Source organism: Rattus norvegicus, chromosome 5 (assembly GCF_036323735.1).
Source record: "Rattus norvegicus strain BN/NHsdMcwi chromosome 5, GRCr8, whole genome shotgun sequence".
Classification (NCBI taxonomy): Eukaryota; Metazoa; Chordata; class Mammalia; order Rodentia; family Muridae; genus Rattus; species Rattus norvegicus.
In genome coordinates, this window is record NC_086023.1 from 18,002,743 (window position 1) to 18,020,439 (window position 17,697).

At 40.7% G+C, this 17,697-nt stretch overlaps 1 protein-coding gene across 3 annotated transcripts in view; it reads right to left on the minus strand.

The window, feature by feature from the left end:
• Nucleotides 1-9,692, minus strand: part of Rb1cc1 (RB1-inducible coiled-coil 1) — a 63,913-nt gene extending 54,221 nt beyond the window's left edge. For 2 of the 3 annotated variants that reach the window (XM_006237794.5, XM_063287519.1), the window contains exon 1: nt 9,389-9,527. The gene's annotated coding sequence lies outside the window, so the exon portion shown is untranslated. Of the gene's footprint in view, nt 1-9,388 lie in introns of all 3 variants that reach the window. The other variant, NM_001107901.1, reaches the window with a different exon arrangement.
• Between the last annotated feature and the right edge of the window lie 8,005 nt (nt 9,693-17,697).

Sequence of the window (17,697 nt, forward strand, 5' to 3'; positions counted from 1 at the left end):
TTTACTTGTTTTTCAACAGGGCCAAAGGAATGATTTCTCAAAAGCAAATCCATCTTCTAAAAGCCTAGAAATACTAGGTCTGCTATGGAACCGGAAGCACAGAATTGGAATAGTGTCTGTACATTAAGCATATATATTAAGTATGACCTACATAATCCCCCCTATTCAAAATGAACAAAAACTAAACCTTTCCCATACCAATTGGCCATCTTTACTCACGCTGATGTACCAGAACCTCCCAAAACCAGGCATGGTGGTATATGCCTTTGGGCCCAGCAGAGGCAGGTGAATTTCCATGAATTTGAGGACAGTCTGGTCTACATAGTGAGTTCTAGGCTTAGCTAAGGCTACACACAGCAAGACCCTGTGTCAAACTAATCTGTTTCAATTCTCTAAGACTGAACTTACTTATTTTCTTTCCTGTAAGATCTCAATGAGAATCAAGTTCTTAAATTATGTATGAGAGCTGGAGAGATGGCTCAGTGGTTAAGAGCACTGCCTGCTCTTCCAGAGGTCCTGAGTTCAAATCCCAGCAACCACATGGTGACCACAACTATCTGTAGTGAGATCTGATGCCCTCTTCTGGTGTGTCTGAAGACAGAGACAGTATACTTACATACATGAAATAAATAAATAAATCTTTAAAAAAAAAAAAAAAAAAGGGCTGGAGAGATGGCTCAGCGGTTAAGAGCACCCGACTGCTCTTCCAGAGGTCATGAGTTCAATTCCCAGCAACCACATGGTGGCTCACAACCATCTGTAAAGAGATCTGATGCCCTCTTCTGGTGTATCTGAAGACAGCTACAGTGTACTTATATATAATAAATAAATAAATCTTTAAAAAAAAAATTATGTATGGCTGAGCCTATGTCAGGTCTTAGCACACTATTTGTAGCCAATCCAAGAAGATAAGCAAAAATAAAATCTAGTAATGCCTATACAAACGGACTTTAAACACCCTGTACACAATGCAGGATATAAGCAATAAATATACTTTACTAAAAACAAATGGTAATAACTGATACACTAGTTATCTCAGCCACCTCTAAGCCCATCATATACAAATCTAATTTCCACTGCGCATCAACACCTAACTAACTTGAGGTATTTAAGATTGTTCTCATCCTTAGGTAATACCCAGCTTTCTAGTTTTAAAATTAAAAATCAGACACAAAGAAAATGAATTATTTTGCCTGGTTAGTACATAACCTTACTCAAGAGTCTACTTACTCAAAGTAGTGTCCTCAAGCTTTGAGTCTTACTCAAAGTAGTGTCCTCAAGCTGGCTGCAGGGAAGCAAACGAAATGGGAGCTACCTGATTGAATGGCTTTAAAACAAAAATGTGGGGGAGGCAAACTCAATGGCAGTAAGGGACTGGAAATATACATTCGCATTCAGCCACAGATCAAGATTACTAAGCTTCTGCCACAGATCTTCTCTTCCATCACAGAACCTCTTTCTAAAGCTACCATTTTCACAGACCCTTCCTTCTTTCTGTCTTGGTGCTCACCCTACCAACTCTTTAACAAGCATTTCTGGGCTACGTGTGTAGTGCAGGGATAAAAACAGTCATCTTTTTTCTTTATTCTTGGGGAAATGATCCCATGGATACCCAGATCTCAGTAGCAAGTCCTGTATTTAAATGGTGTAATGTTCACTGACACACAGCCTATGTCCTATATTTAAATGGTGTAATATTCATTGACAGACAGCCTATGTCCTGTATTTAAATGGTGTAATGTTCACTGACAGACTGCCTATGTGCTGTATTTAAATGGTGTAATATTCATTGACAGACAACCTATGTCCTGTATTTAAATGGTGTAATGTTCACTGACATACTGCCTATGTCCAATATTTAAATGGTGTGATCTTCACCTGACACACAGCCTATGTCCCGTATTTAAATGGTGTAATGTTCCCCTGACACAAAGCCTCTGTGTTTTAATCTACTACAGTATAGATGTAAACAGTAACTAGAGGGCTGGAGAGATGGCTCAGCGGCTAAGAGCACTGATTGTTTTTCCAGAGGTCCTGAGTTCAATTCCGTGCAACCACATGGTGGCTCACAACCATCTGTACTAGGCATCCAACCCCCTCTTCTGGTCTGAAGGGAGCAATGGTGTATGCATATACATCAAATAAACAAACAAACAGTAGCTAGAATGAATTACTGAGGAAATTATAGGTGGAAGACTTTGAGTTTAGATAGTAGTAATAATATACTTGATTGCCTACTACTATTTATCTTTGGTCCTAAACTCTCAGTACTCTTCCCTAAGCTCTGAGAGTTCAAGTATGTACCACCATACCTACTTGTTTTTTATAAAAACTTATTTTTATTTTATGTGTATAGGTGTTTTGCCTGCTTTTTTGTGAGCACAACACAGGCATGCCAGGTGCCTTCAGAGGGCAGAAGCTATGTCAGATCCCCTTGAATTGGAGTCACAGAATTGGAGCCTTCATAGAGGTGCTCAGAATCACCTGAGAATCCTCTAGAAATATAACAAGTGCTCTTAACTGATGAGCCATCTCTTCAGCACCCCAACTCCCAACTCCTACTATTTATTGACCACCTGCCTAAGTTTACCATTAGTTTCTAGTCAATGAGACAAACTTAATACATATTTCACTGAGACAACACCAGAGAAAAATATCAAACATGTCAGTCATGCTCAAACCTAGTGAGAAAGATACACAACATGGTTAATGGTGTGAAGAGCTTGCCCAGATGAGCATAGAGAAATCTCTGGGTTCACCCCCAAACACTGTCTAAGCCAGGTGTAGTAATGCATACCCCACTAATCTCAAGCCCTGGGAACTGGAGACAGGATCATCGACCATAACGTCAAGGCTATGCTCACTTACACAGTGAATTTAAGGCCGAGCTGAGCTACAGGAGACCCTATCTAAAACTTTTTCTAAAAAAAGATATATTTATTATATGTAAACACACTCACTGTCGATCTTTTCAGACACACCAGAAGAGGGCATCAGATCCCATCACAGATGGCTGCGAGCCACCACGTGGTTGCTGGGAATTGAACTCAGGGCCTCTGGAAGAGCAGTCAGTGCTCTTAACCACTGAGCCATCTCTCCAGCCCCAAGACCCTGTCTAAAACAAAAACAAAAAGCCAAGACCTTATAAACTGCTGAGCTACACATCCAAACCCAGCCAAAAAGTCCAATTTTCAATTTGATGCTTTTCCTTTAAATCTTTCCCTTCATTTTATTGTATACAAAACTATCATTCCCCTGGTATCCAAACTCATCTCTGTTTAAATTCTGCCCATCTTTTCTTTTAGAACAGAACTCCTAATCTGTCATGGCAGAACCTTTAGACTGCAAATGCTCTATTCTTTTTACTTTCTATTCCACTCCTTCAACACTCCTATCAGCTGGCCTCAAATTCTGCTTGTCGTTGTCATCCCTGCCTTCTCTGAAGCTACCTTTCATGTGCTATAATGTTTAGTTAAGCACTGCTTTCTTCAAAGCAGGCTTTTCTTCCTTCTCATTGAACCACTCTGCAAAATAATGTGAAAAGACAATTCCAGAGAATGACAACCTACAGGATCCCACTTACTTCCTTTAGTTGGCAACCCCACTACAGATGTGAACTTGACAACTCTGACACATAATTAACCTAGAAAGGTAATGTTTGGAACAAAATTTATCTCAATTAAGATTCTACCTACTCCACTGGGACTCAATAACTTTAGCATCTCAGTTTACGATCTACAAACTGAAAATGATACACTTACAGAGTTGGTAAGGAGGAGAGCAATAATAATGTGAATGAGAATCCTTTACAGCGCCTAGGAGTGTATTTTAAAAAAAAAAAAAAATCACTAAAAGTGGTGGGTACTAAGCTTCAATGTTTAATAGCTTCATAATTAACCCCAGTTCCTTTTTCCTGAAATATCATCAAAGGATCCCACACAGGAAGAAAACTATACCAACACTTTGCATTTTCAGGCCAGGTAAAAATCTCTCCTCCAATCTTTGTTTATCTGAATGTTTAATGTTAGGTGTAGTCCTAACATTGTTTCTGAGCTGGGTGTGTAGCCCAGCAATTTATGTGGCCTTTCCCATTTACAGTTGGCTATAAATGATAGAAGGAAGAGACGGATAGATTAGCCATCTATCTTTGAAAGAACTTTGTTCTTTCAAAGTTCCCAGCATCCATATGGCAACTCCAAATTCTCCACAACTCCAAATCCAGGGTATCCAACGCCATACAAAATAATCTACAAAAATTTAAAATTTTAAATTAAAAATGATTCCACTGTATTTATATGGAATATATGGGTGATGGTTGACTTCCATGTCTATATAAAATAACTAGAATCATCTCAGAAAAAAAAATGCATCTGGCTCTGTCAAGTGTGGTGATAGACACCTGCACACCTTTAATCCCAGTCCTAAGGAGGCACAGGTAGTAAAATCTAGAGATGATGGCAGCCTGGTCTATATAACAGGTTCCAAGCCAGCTGTCTAGCCAACTTTTCAACTGAGGTAATTAAAAATTTCATCCTGAAAAATTACCACTGTGATAATAAGGCCCACCGCACTAGCCGTAACACCAATTTTCTATAATACTAAAACCTCAGAATTAGCTTTCTTACATTTCAAGGTTTTCAGAACTAAACACTGACTAGACTCCCAGTACTTGGGGTGGGTGTGGAAGTAGGGGAGATCTAAATAAGCCAGGCATGGTACTAGGTGCTAGGAATATAAATAACTTTCAAGTTGCTTTCAAGTTTAATAGAGCACAAGATCTGGATGTTACTAAAGAAAGCAAACTAAAGGTCTTATGGAGAAAAGCAATTTGAAATAATTTTGTCTTGTTTCCAATTCTGCAAACTACAATTCTTAGTAATTCTACCTCTTTGAGTAATGACTGGTTTCTGCTTCAATGAAAATAAAATTCACCACAAAAGCCATATAGGTGGCTCAGACCAAGAACTGGGTATCAGTCTCTGCAAATCAGATATACCCCATATACCACCACCAGGAGAAAACAGAGAGTAGCACAGGCATCTTCTTCACACTGTACAACCTGTTTCATAAAGGTTCCTATCTAAGTGTGTGCTTTCTCTAACACTAGATAAGCATGCTCAGGTAAGCCTTACACGGAGATAAGTAATACAACATGCTTGTGACCAAAACAGAGCAGAAATACTTCTGTGATTGGAGGCATATTCCATGAAAAAGGTTCCTGAAGACTAATGCCTGAAGTGAGGGGTAGTAGTAGGAAGAGACATTCTGGAGACATTCAAGTTTTATGACACAGTAGTTTAAAAAAAAAAAAGTAAAACTGTGGCTGCATGTGTAAAACAGAGTTGAGTGTCCGTAGATTCAGCAGGTCTGGGGAACAGCTGGACCGGAATCTATCCCTCACATATGGATTGGTCCTATCTAGTTTACTTGTGTATAACAGTAAGGAATAGAATAGGCACATGCATATATATAATCTGGTTTTATAAAAATGAGGTCAGCCAGGGCTACACAGGTAAAAGTGTCTGTGACTGCCTGTTTTCTTCCTTCTACAGACAACAAACAAACAAACAAACAAACAAACAAACACATGTGTGAACATGAATGCAGGTCCTGAAAGAGACCAACAGATGGTGTTGGATCTCCTAGAGTTGGAGTCACAGCTGGTTGTGAGCAATCTAATGTGGGTGCTGGAACTGAATTGGGGTCCTTTGGAGGAATGAGTGCTCTTAACTGCTGATACATTTCCAGCCCCCAGAGTTTTAAAGATTGCATTTATTGGGGCTGGAGAGATGGTTCAGCAGCTAGGAGCACTGTCTGCTCTTCCAGAGGTCCTGAGTTCAATTCCCGCAACCACATGGTGGCTCACAACCATCTGTAAAGGAATCCTATGTCCTCTTTTGGTGTGCCTGAAGACAGCTACAATGTACTCATAAAATAAATATTTAAAAAAGATTACATTTATTTTATGAGTATATTTGTCACAGTACATGTGAAGATTAAAGAATAAGTAATTATATTCAGTTTTATTCCCACCATGATGCCATTCATACTAGCATGTGTACCTTACCTGAACTGCATAATATGGAAATTACTGGACATTAGAGCATTAACATATTACCATTCTGGCATCATATCTAACCATCAAAACTATATAAAATCCATGACTTTAGAGAACATTTTTCTTTTTTTTAAATATTTATTTATTATATAGAAATACACTGTAGCTGTCTTCAGACACACCAGAAGAAGACATTAGATCTCATTACAGATGGTTGTGAGCCTCCATGTGGTTGCTGGGATTTGAACTCGGGACCTGTGGAAGAGCAGTCAGTGCTCTTAACCACTGAGCCATCTTCCCAGCCCTAGAGAACATTTTCTAGTAGTATATTTTACTTTACAGTGTATACCAACTAAACCCAAATCACCTATATAATACTGAATTAGCTTTTACTCTATCAAACCAAGTCTATAAACATAGGCTTCTTTATAGGGCAGTATCAAGGAAGCATTCTCAAATGTCATTTGCTGCCAAAGTCACCAAAGGCCATAGAAAGAACAGAAAAGTAGTGAATTATAATCTGGACACGTATTCTGTGGGCAGTGACTGACCAACTTTTGTATATGGCTAGTGAAGGAAAAACTGATGTTGATATTCTTAAATTAGTAACAAGATGAAAACATCACTACTACATCAATGTTTTCATGAACAATAACATGAGAATTCAACCCAGCAAAATCTGTAATCTTGAGGGCCCTCATTAAACACCTAAGAAAGCCGAAACTACTTATAAAAGGCTGCTTGTGAGCGTTCAAGTTCTGCATACACTTGCAGGCTCACTAGACTCAACTTTACAGAAGGGTGAGAGGAAGACTAATGCTCTTAGGACCTTCAAGAATGACCAGCTTTAGAATAAGCAAATTAGGCTTCCTAGGTCCATAATACAGAAATACTAGAGAAATGTGCTCAGTAACATTATGTTCTTATCTAAAAAGTACATTGGGGCTGGAGAGATGGCTCAGTGGTTAAGAGCACCAACTGCTCTTCCAAAGGTCCTGAGTTCAAATCCCAGCAACCACATGGTGGCTTACAACCATCTCTAATAAGATCTGATGCTCTCTTCCGGTGTGTCTGAAGATAGCTACAATGTATATAATAAATAAATAAACCTTAAAAAGTACATTGTTTAACCTAATACTCCACAGTCTGCTTCTCTAACCTCTTTTCTAAACCAGCAACTGATATTTGTCATTTTGCCTTCTTTAAAATGCCCAATGGTTGCCTAAACACATACGAAATGTGTGTTTCTCTAGCTTACTGTTATACACAAGTAAACTAGATAGGACCAATCCATATGTGAGGGATAGATTCTGGTCCAGCTGTTCCCCAGACCTGCTGAATCTACGGACACTCAACTCTGTGTTTTACACATGCAGCCACAATTTTACTTTTTTTTTTTTTAAACTACTGTGTCATAAAACTTGAATGTCTCCAGAATGTCTCTTCCTACTACTACCCCTCACTTCAGGCATTAGTCTTCAGGAACCTTTTTCATGGAATATGCCTCCAATCACAGCCTTCCATAGTTCCTATTTCTCCTCATCCCTCAAAAAGGATCCTTTTGTTTCTTAAAGTCTCTTGGGTCTTGACTCAAGACAGTAAGACACCTTACCCAAAGTTTCAAACCCACCCTCCAATACAGACAGACATTTCTTAACCTTTCTGGCTTGCTTAAATATCCACTTATGTTCTCACTTTTCTTCTGAATAATAGAGCCTTGAGTTTGTCTGCTGCTTAATACTTACCAACACATCACTAATGAATACTTGCCAAAACTTAGCAAAACTCTGAGATGTGTCAGGTATGACAGGTCTTAACAAAAGGGGGTCAGGAGCTGAAGGCCAACCTGAGCTACACAAGGTGCACCTCTAAACAAAGCTCTCTTAATCAGGTAGTCTTGGAAACACTTTTTTCTCAGGTCTAAGAGTGAATCAGGAATAACGCTTTACAGAGCATGCAGAAAGCTCTAGGATTTATTCCTAGCAGTACATACTAACAAGGCAAGAAACAAAAACATACAATCGTGGAGAAATCATTTCTTTTATCTTATGTCTTTTGGTTTTTATGGATTTATGTGTAAACTCAATCTGCTGTGCATTCTAACCCTGATGTCTGTCATAAAGAGCCAAAACAAAAAACACTAACCAATTACATTAATAGATTTATCAATGTAAATGCTACGTTACGTGCCTGACACACCCATGGCATAAGTATGTAAATACCATTTTTGTTGTTTTTTCCTTTTTTCAAGACATATTCTCACTATGTTTCCCAAGACTACCTTAACTTACTGTGTAATGCAAATAGCCTAAAGCCATCTTTCTGTCTCAGTCTCCTGGAATGCTGAGATGAATAGAGCAGCTATGTTCTAGCCCTAGGCTAACGTTTAAAACAGAGATAAACACTAAAAAAAAGACAAAAACCTAATTGGAAAGTGATATTTGTGCCATATTTTGTAATAAAATATTTCTCGCATAGCAGCAGTCCACTTATCCAGTAATCCCAAAACACAAAAAACAAAAACAACAACAAAAAAACCCCACCTACTGAAATACAGTAACATGAGCACACACAAGCCGGTGCATTTTTAGGCTGCTTCTAAACTGCTAGCTGTGCAAACCCTCAGATAAGTAAGTCTCATCAGTTATTTACAGAAAATGGTTAGCAAAATGGAAGTTTTTAACGCTCATAATAGACGTGTCAACATCCCCACCCAACTGAATGTCTTGCAGAGACTTTATCAATAAGTGAGTGCACGAGTGTTCTGTAGCATCAGGCCTATACCAACCAGTTCATGGAATGATCACACTTTAAAGACTCATGACGGAAAGGACAGGATTACGAAACCATAAGCAGTCACCACAGGACATCCACCACTCTAGAGAAAGTATAGACACCACGTTCGGAAGCTGTCATTTGTACCAAGTTTTGGAACCCGCATAAACCCCCTACTCCAAATCCATTCGTGGGGCGAGCGAGGCTGAGTCATTCCAAGGAGTAACTTTACACCGATGCTTGCACTCCGGGGTCGGGACAAAGACATCACCTCTAGGTTCCTCCCCTCTGGGCACTCCGGCCCTGGCCCAAACCCTCTCCGGTTTCCCAGGCCGGACACTCCAGTGCGCCAGCCTTGGAGACGGAGGCCGCAATTCAGGCCTCCGGTGAGCACCAGCGCCCTGCGGCTCCCGCGATCCTGTCAGCAGCCAGCCGGCCTCACGGTCCCCGTAGGGCTGGCGCCGTGACCCTCGGAACCGGCGCCGACGGACGCTCGGGCGATCCCGTCAGGTGCTGAGAAGCCCGCCGCCAGATGGGAACAGGGAAGGCACTTACCCGGCAGCGCCTCCTCCGCCCGCGGCAGCAACACAGCCGGCGGACCCCCGCACCATCTTCTGCCGCCGCCCTGGCCTCGGCGGCGGCTACCAACCGCCCCTGTGGCGCCGCCAACCGACACAACCGTCGGCGCCCGGCCGCCGAGCACCCGGCTAAGCCCGGAGGTCCGGCGGGATGGGAGTAGGGCGCAGCCGCTGCTCCGGCCCCTCGGCTCCGCGCGGGTACTCGAGTCCGCGGGCCGAGGCACTGGGAGCTTGGCAGGGTTGGGTCGCGGCCGCCGTGGGGTTTGTTATTGTCGACTCGGCCTTTCCGCCGCAGAGCACGCCGGGAAACAGCCTGCCGGGGGAGGGGAGACCCAGGCGTCTGCGCAGATCCGGAAGTCACTGGGCCTCCCGGACGGGCGCGGCTCGGCCGGCGAGCGAAGTCTCTGGCTAGTGACATGTCTGTCCTTCCCTGACCCTGGAAGGTATTTCGGTGCTTGCCGTGGACGGCCTCAAGGTGAGCGTGACCTTCTGGCCCGGGCAGACCGACCCCGCCAAACCTGGAGCAGTCCCAGCAGGGGAGCGGGAGGCTGAAGAGTGAGCACCAGTACAGCTCTGGGGCCCTCGTCGGCCGCCCGGAGGTCAGCCGACTGTCACCTGGGCCACCGGTACCGCTACTGCCTGGTTGGCAGGCAACTCCGAAAGTATGCCAGGCATCTTTGCAAGGGTGGGGCAGCACAAAGTCAGACCAGGTAAGTAAAGACCACGTCCAAAAGAGAAGAACCGAAGCAAAGTGTACTGGACTTTAATCGGCACGACCGTACAATACGGAATTCGATATGGGTCAACAACATCAAGATTAGATAAGAGAATGTCAGCTTGGGAGAATGTTGCATTTGTATTCAGGCTCAGGCAAGGACTTGAAGCTACAAAACTTGAGTATTAAAATTTGATGAGCAGATGTTACATGCAGACTAATCAATTATGTGACATAAACAGGTACTAAATTACTATTTCCAGGAATATCTGAAAGAGGTAAAAGTTTAGGAATGGTCTCTCTAAGCCAACCATGAGTGGTTCCTAGCAATATGAGACATGAGGAGTATTAAACTAATAGAGATCTGCAGCTCTTTATTGTGAAATACACTAGGAAACATTTGCTGAGTTTCAGAGTTGTTTGGAGAGGAGCTCTTGTTTATCTCACTTTGTTTTTAACTCTGCACTTCTGCTATATCCCCGGAAAAAAATGTTGTCTTCATGGTTTTTGACCACACTCATACATATTGAGTATTTTTTCCAAACTGGAATTTTAGTACATTACACCAGCAAAAGGGGGGGGGGGCTCAATTATTGTGCACCAGGAAAGTAGTGAATTGGCAAGACTAAAACAAGAAAAACTGTTGCTATATTAGCACATGTAAGCTATGCCTATCTCAGTCTAGCTAGAAACTTCGAAAAACAAAGCTGGCCCGGAGGTGCAGCCCATACCTTTAATCCCTTCACTCAGAGGGGGAGGCCTGGTCTACAGAGTGAGCTCCAGGACTGCCAAGGCTACACAGAAAAAGGAAAAATCAGGGCTAGTGAGATGACCCAGAGGTCATCTCCTGACTACCAAAACTAACCACCTCAGTTTCATCCTAGGACTGACATCGTAGACGAGAACCATACTTGAAGTTCATACACACTAAAAGAGCACTAAAGAGCTTCGTTTCCTCACAGTTAATCAGTGGCATTGATCAGGAGAGATACACTCCAGTTTCAAATGTTAAAGCACCACATATCTCATGATGTCCCTGACTTCTTTGGGAAACTGTTACAACAAATGTCTGTTACTTTATACTCCGATGTAAATGTTCAAAATCTATATGCATCTCAAACTATTCACTAAGACTAAAGTGAAAATGTGATATGAGTTCTGCTAAATAAACTTGAGTACACAGAAGATAAATGTTACTGATCATGCATGTCCATGAGTTTTCTGTCACAAGCTATTTTCCCCCCTTCTCTATAATCATCGAGAACAAACTCCTCCTGCATCACCACGTGAAGCGTCATAATCCACTTTGATGTTTGGCTTCTGGGCTTTTCTCAATGAAACTACAGACAGATGTAAGGACCTTAGAATTGTCTTTCATAGAGAGTGCTGAAATATTTAAACTTACTGATGCATGGGCCATTCTTCATTCCCCTTCCTGGGTTATCTCTTTCCTGTTGCTTATAATCCCCCATCCATTTTACTGGATTCTTTTCCCGATTATCAACTAGAATACACTGGGTGATGCAAAGATTAGGTTCTTTGTAAGATAAGAAAAGTTCTCATTCTTGGCCTCCACTAAACTTTTTTAAAGTTAGTATCTGTCAGTGTTTCAGTGAACTTTAAGGGAAGGAGAATAAGTAAAGGTGCATCCTACCAAGAACAGAGCTGACTCCATTCCTCCACATGGCGTGTGCACACACATAAAATCAATAATTGAATTGATAAATATAATTTTTAAAGTCATTTTTTCTTTCAGAAGTGTGGAGGGATTATGCAATCTACCTGAGTACTTCAAATCATTTGAAATTTTAAATCTTTTTCTCAATTTTAATCTGTCTCCTAGTCTTTACTTGACACATCTGTAACTCTTGATCTTTTAAATGTCTAACATGCTGATTGTAAGCTCCCCTTTAAATTTTAACCCTGCTGCCTGACTAATGATATCCATTTAGTACTAACTTTTGCACCTTGTTACTTGCAACTTGCTCAAGACCCGTGCTTCTGGCTGGCCTCGTATTACCCTTCATTATTTTTCTATCAAAAACCATACAATTATGTCTCTCTCCCTCCTAAGGATTTTTCAGTGGTTTTGTTTTATAGATGGATAAAATTTGTACATACCACAACAAATCTTGTCTGAATTGGGATTAGGTACCAACTCATCTCACACTATACTTGATTAAATTCTCCTCTTCCTATAAATCTTTAAATTGGATGAATTTTTTAAAGTTATAGGATTCTGAAGAAATTGACACAATTATAGGTCATTTACAGAACTCAATAAACTGTAAATATTAAATATCACTAAAAACTAAATTTTAATATTTAAGGCCAAGTAAGTTTCTATGAAATATTCTTGCCGTCGGATGTCTCAAAGGCCACAAGTAGTAATACAGGGGCCACTCAAACAGAACTGCACGGATCGCTGAGCACTTGGGAAGCAGAGGAAGATTAGGATCCTTAGCTACACAGACATTTAAAGACAAGACTATGGTATACCTGTTACACGTTGTAAAACAAACTGCAACAAGTTCCTATGGCGTCTCTTAACAAAAATTCCTTAAGGATACTGGGAAACACCTAAATTTTTTCAGCTCTGCCTAATTTGAAATTCAGTTCAAAAACATGTATTTGTTATTTCTTAAACTTAGTGCTATTACCCTAATTTAAGGTAATGTTGAATAGCATTATACTTTAAAGTATAAATTGATCAGTTATGCTGGAAGGACAGAGCCAGGTCAATGGTTAAGATGACTTAATGGTCTTGCAGAAGACCATTTGGTTCCCAGTACCCACCTAGTCACTGACAGATATCTCTAACTCCACTTCCAGAGCATGAGTTACCAACCTGACCTCTTTGGGAACCAGGCGTGTGTATAGTTCAGGCAAAGCGCTCTAATACAGGATACTTTTTACAAGATCGTAAGTCAGTTGTCAGGCACTCTTGAACATGCTAGGGGCACTGTTCATGTTCATGTTCTGTTTTCAGTACTGTTCATAGACCTTATAGCTGATCTGTGTAGTTGCTCTGTTGGTGTTCATAGGTGTTACTAGTGATTATGATAGTTAACTTGAGTGACTTCGAGGACAGTAATGAATCTGAAGAGCTAGTAACTAATGCTGTCACATGCTGCAGAACATGCAAGAAAGATTTGAGTTAACAAAGACAAGGCTTTTTTCACATTTGAAAGAGATAGTATTCCTAAGATTATAAAACATTCTTATATTAATTATCTCAATTATCTCAAAACTTACCAAAATGTCCAGAAGTAGAGCCAGTACTTTGTGGAATATTTTCAATGATAAATTAGTCATTCATGTATACAGAACTGACTCCAGATGTCCAGTGATAGTTGGGCTTTTAGTAACATACATTACAATATACATTTTTAGTTGAGATGGAGGATGTAGCTCAGTAATACAATGGATGCTAGAAAGGCCTTGAATTTCATCCCTACTACCTAAATTCATAAAACAGCTGGATGAAGTAATGCATACTTCTAATCTTAGCACATAGAAGCTAAGGTAGGATGACTGAGGCCACCCTGACTAAATAACACCATGACATGACCAAATACTTACAAATCTCTATCTATATCAAAGAAACATAGGGAAAAAAATACCTGTTGCTTCTGAGGCAGTAATATTTTCTATTCTTCATTCCTCCAATTCTAATATTGGCCCACCATTGCTTTTTATCATTCTCTAAATGGCTTGAAAGTCGACCATTTGATTCAATAACAGGAGTCAGATCTTGAGACGTGTACTATTTTGACTTCATACTTATGGCAATGCTTGACATGTTTATTTTTATTGAAAATACTAAAATGTTCTTAGATTTGTATCCCTTGGATTTTCCATTACAATTCTACTTAGCTGTCTTAACTAATCCAGATTTTATCACTTTCCCTCAGTTTTACAGGTGACAGATTGATTCTTGAAGACTAAGCTTCTGAATCAGTACACTTTACTTAGTGTTCTTTAGCTTGTAACTTAACAGGGCTGGAGTTTAAAACCAAATGATCAGTTCTAAGGCCATAATCATAGTACACAATGTTGCCCCTCTAGCATCAGTTCAAATTAAGGTTAAGGGGTTGGGGATTTAGCTCAGTGGTAGAGCGCTTGCCTAGCAAGCTTCAAGGCCCTGGGTTCGGTCCCCAGCTCCGGAAAAAAAAAAAAATTAAGGTTAAAAAGGTATGAACTTGGAAGTTTTAGCAGTAAGCTAAGGTTTTCAATGAAAGTACTGTTTGTTTTGTGGGCATAGGGCAGGGGATAGCTCATTTAATTCTTTGTTGTAAAGGACCGTCCCTGTGAGTGTTAGAATTTTTTAAAATTTATTTTATTCTGTTTGGGTATCCTATCTGCATGTATGACCATGCACCAAGTGCATGCCTCATGCTTAGAGGTCAGAAGAGGGCACCAGAGCCTCTGGTGTTAGAATTACAGAAAGCCGTGAGTGCTGGGACCTGAACATGCTCTTTGTCAGAGCAGCCAAGTGCTCTAGATGGCTGAGTCCAGAGCCCACTCCAGCCCCATGGTTTAGGATTTTTTGACATCTCTGACTTCCATCACCTGGTACCAGTGGCACTCTGGCACTCCTAGCCATAACTGTTTGGTTTCAGACCCCAGGACAAGGGGCTGAGATGCATATTTTACATACCAAAGCAGACCTGGCTTCCAGGTTCTCCCAGCATCCTTCAGTCCCTATCTAACATACCCCATCCCTGACCTTGAATTTTCCAGCCTAGGAGCTGGGCTGCTCCTCTGCCAGAGACTTCCCTATATAATCCAGAATTTGTGAACCACACCCCTGGCTGTGCTCCTTCTCTTCCCCTCCCTTCCCCATAAATCTGCTTATGTACACTTTGGCTAGAATTGGCTCATTTCACTGGTGGAGAAATAACTTAATACCAACTTAAAAATGCCTCTCCAGACACCCCAGTTTGGGATTAACAACACTAGCAACTGGAGCATTATCTGTACCATGCCACATCATACAGTTACTGAAAATTATTTTTCAGGAAAACATTAGAAGACATGGAGTCAGACTACTGTAAAACACATTTTTATATTAATCTGTGGAAATCTGAATACAGTTAACTGTGCATGAGGATCCTAAAATCTTGCCACTCATTCCCTATTCATATAAAACTTCACCCATGCTATCTTAAAAAATAAAATTCTAAAGATTTCTAAAAAGATTTTATTTCTAAAACAGTCTAAAATGATATAAAAATGAGGTAGTGGTATGATTAAAAAATAAGAGTAGTGGAATTTCTCAAAACTTCTTTGCCTCACTTTGGATTTTCAAGACAGTGTTTCCCTGTGTAGCCTTGGATGTTCTAGAACTCAGCTCTGTGGACTGGCTGACTTTGAACTCAGATATCTGCCTGCCTCCGAAAGAGCTAGAGTTGGGCCCAATCTGGGGCCAGTGGGAAAGTTCCCACCACAAACCTTCGAGCACAAGGACCCTTCCCTTCTGGGAAGTAAAAAGCTGGTTTAGATCCTGGAAAAGCTGCAGGGCAAACTCGCACAAAGCTACCTGTGGCTTCCAACCCCTACCCCCCCCCCCCACTCCTGTAGAAAAGTCTTAAACAATACACTGAGTCTAAAAGCTGTTTTGATCCACCAAATGTGCATAGTACCCTCCCTAGTTACCATTGTTAAAAGTCTGCCACAGTTGTTTGAATTCTGCTTCAATTGTTTACAAGGTATATAGCTCCCTGTTAGAGTCTGCTCAGGGTTGGCTCCCCTTGAAGTGAGACAACCCCAACATGTCAGAATGATTAAACTCCTCTTGCTTTTACATCAATCAACACCTCTGATTCTCATTTAAGAGCTGGCAGAGGTTCAATTCGGACCTCATAACTCTGCCTTTTGATTGCTGGAATTAAAGGCTAGTGCCACTACCTCCAGCAATCAAAACTCTTAAGTAAAATACAAAGGGATTTTTTTTCTTATTTGTACTTATTCTATATCTTTTAAACTGTACCTCTTTATATCTTTTAAACTGTGTGTCATTTGTAACCTATAATAAAATTAAGGTGCCTTTCTAGTTTCCTGAAATCATTTTATTTTAGTAGCATTTGTTTTCAATCTTATGTCCTCCCTTTTGTTTTAGTCAGGCTGCGTCTGTACATATGTTTATGAGAAGGTACCTTGTAGGAGTCAGTTCTCTCCTTCAAACATGGGTTCTAGAAATTGAGCTCAGGTCATCAGGCTGGGCAGCATGTACATTTACTCTCTGAGCCATCTTACTTGACAAACCTCCCATATATTTTTAAGGTGACTTACTAAGGAATGTTAAACTGAATAGCTGCAAACCTGGGTTCTCAGTTTTACCTTTCTCCCACCCTCCAAACTTTAGTGTCCTCAAATCCCTAGGCCCTTCAAATCCCAAATCCCCTAGCTACCCTTTCCCAAGATTTCTTAATTCATCAGAGAACATCCTCACATTTTGGCCATAAAGTCTTCACTCCTAGTTAAATCTGTTGTCATGGGCTGGAGAGATGGCTCAGCGGTTAAGAGCACTGACTGTTCTTCCAGAGGTCCTGAGTTCAAATCCCAGCAACCACATGGCTCACAACCATCTATAATCAGTCCTAGCGCTCTCTTCTGGCCTGCAGGCAGAAAGCTGTATGAGGTATACATAATAAATAAGTAAATATTAAAAAAAAAATCTGGGGCTGGAGAGATGGCTCAGTGGTTAAGAGCACTTGGTGCTCTTCCAGAGGTCCTGAGTTCAATTCCCAGCAACCACATGGTGGCTCACAACCATCTGTGATGAGATCTGATGCCCTCTTCTGGTGTGTCTGAGGACAGCTACAGTGTACTCATATAAATAAAATAAATAAGTTGATCTTTAAAAAAAAAAAAATCTGTTTTCATGCCAGTCCTTATTCTGTACCTTGTGCTCATGGAACAGGACTTTAAATCTAGCCCATTTTACATCCCATTCAGTCTTTCTATAAAACCACTTGGTAAGTGCTGTGAACTGAATTTACCAGAGAAAAGCCAGAACTTTGTTAAGATGTAGGGGATTCATTAGAGACTTTCTGATTGTGGAGAGCTGGGATAGCACAACTTCAGAGCTAAATTATCTTGGGCTAACAATCCTCTTAATAAAACTATTCATTGCCTACTTCAGTATGACTTAACAGTCTTGTGACATACGTGGCATGATTTGTAATGTATTATTCCAACAGATTGCTCACTTCCTTCAGCCTAAACTCAAAGAATGACATCAGATAACAAACATCTCAGACCTATAATGAAGGCTGCTCCTACTGTACTATAATACCAATGTTTCTATCAATTTGAAAAAATACCTTGATTTGTGTCTTTCCCAGCTGTTCTGGAATGCCATGTGTAGACCAGACTAGCTTCAAGTTCAGAGATCATCCTGCTTCTCTCTTAAGAATATTGTTGTTAGAGACATTTGCTACCATATCTGGCTTGATTTTCTTAAACAACAAAATCCTCACAAAACTATTACTATAATTAGAACATATTATTCAGGTAAACTGAATGACCAGTGGTATCGTCATCCATATTTGGCTACATACAACCGG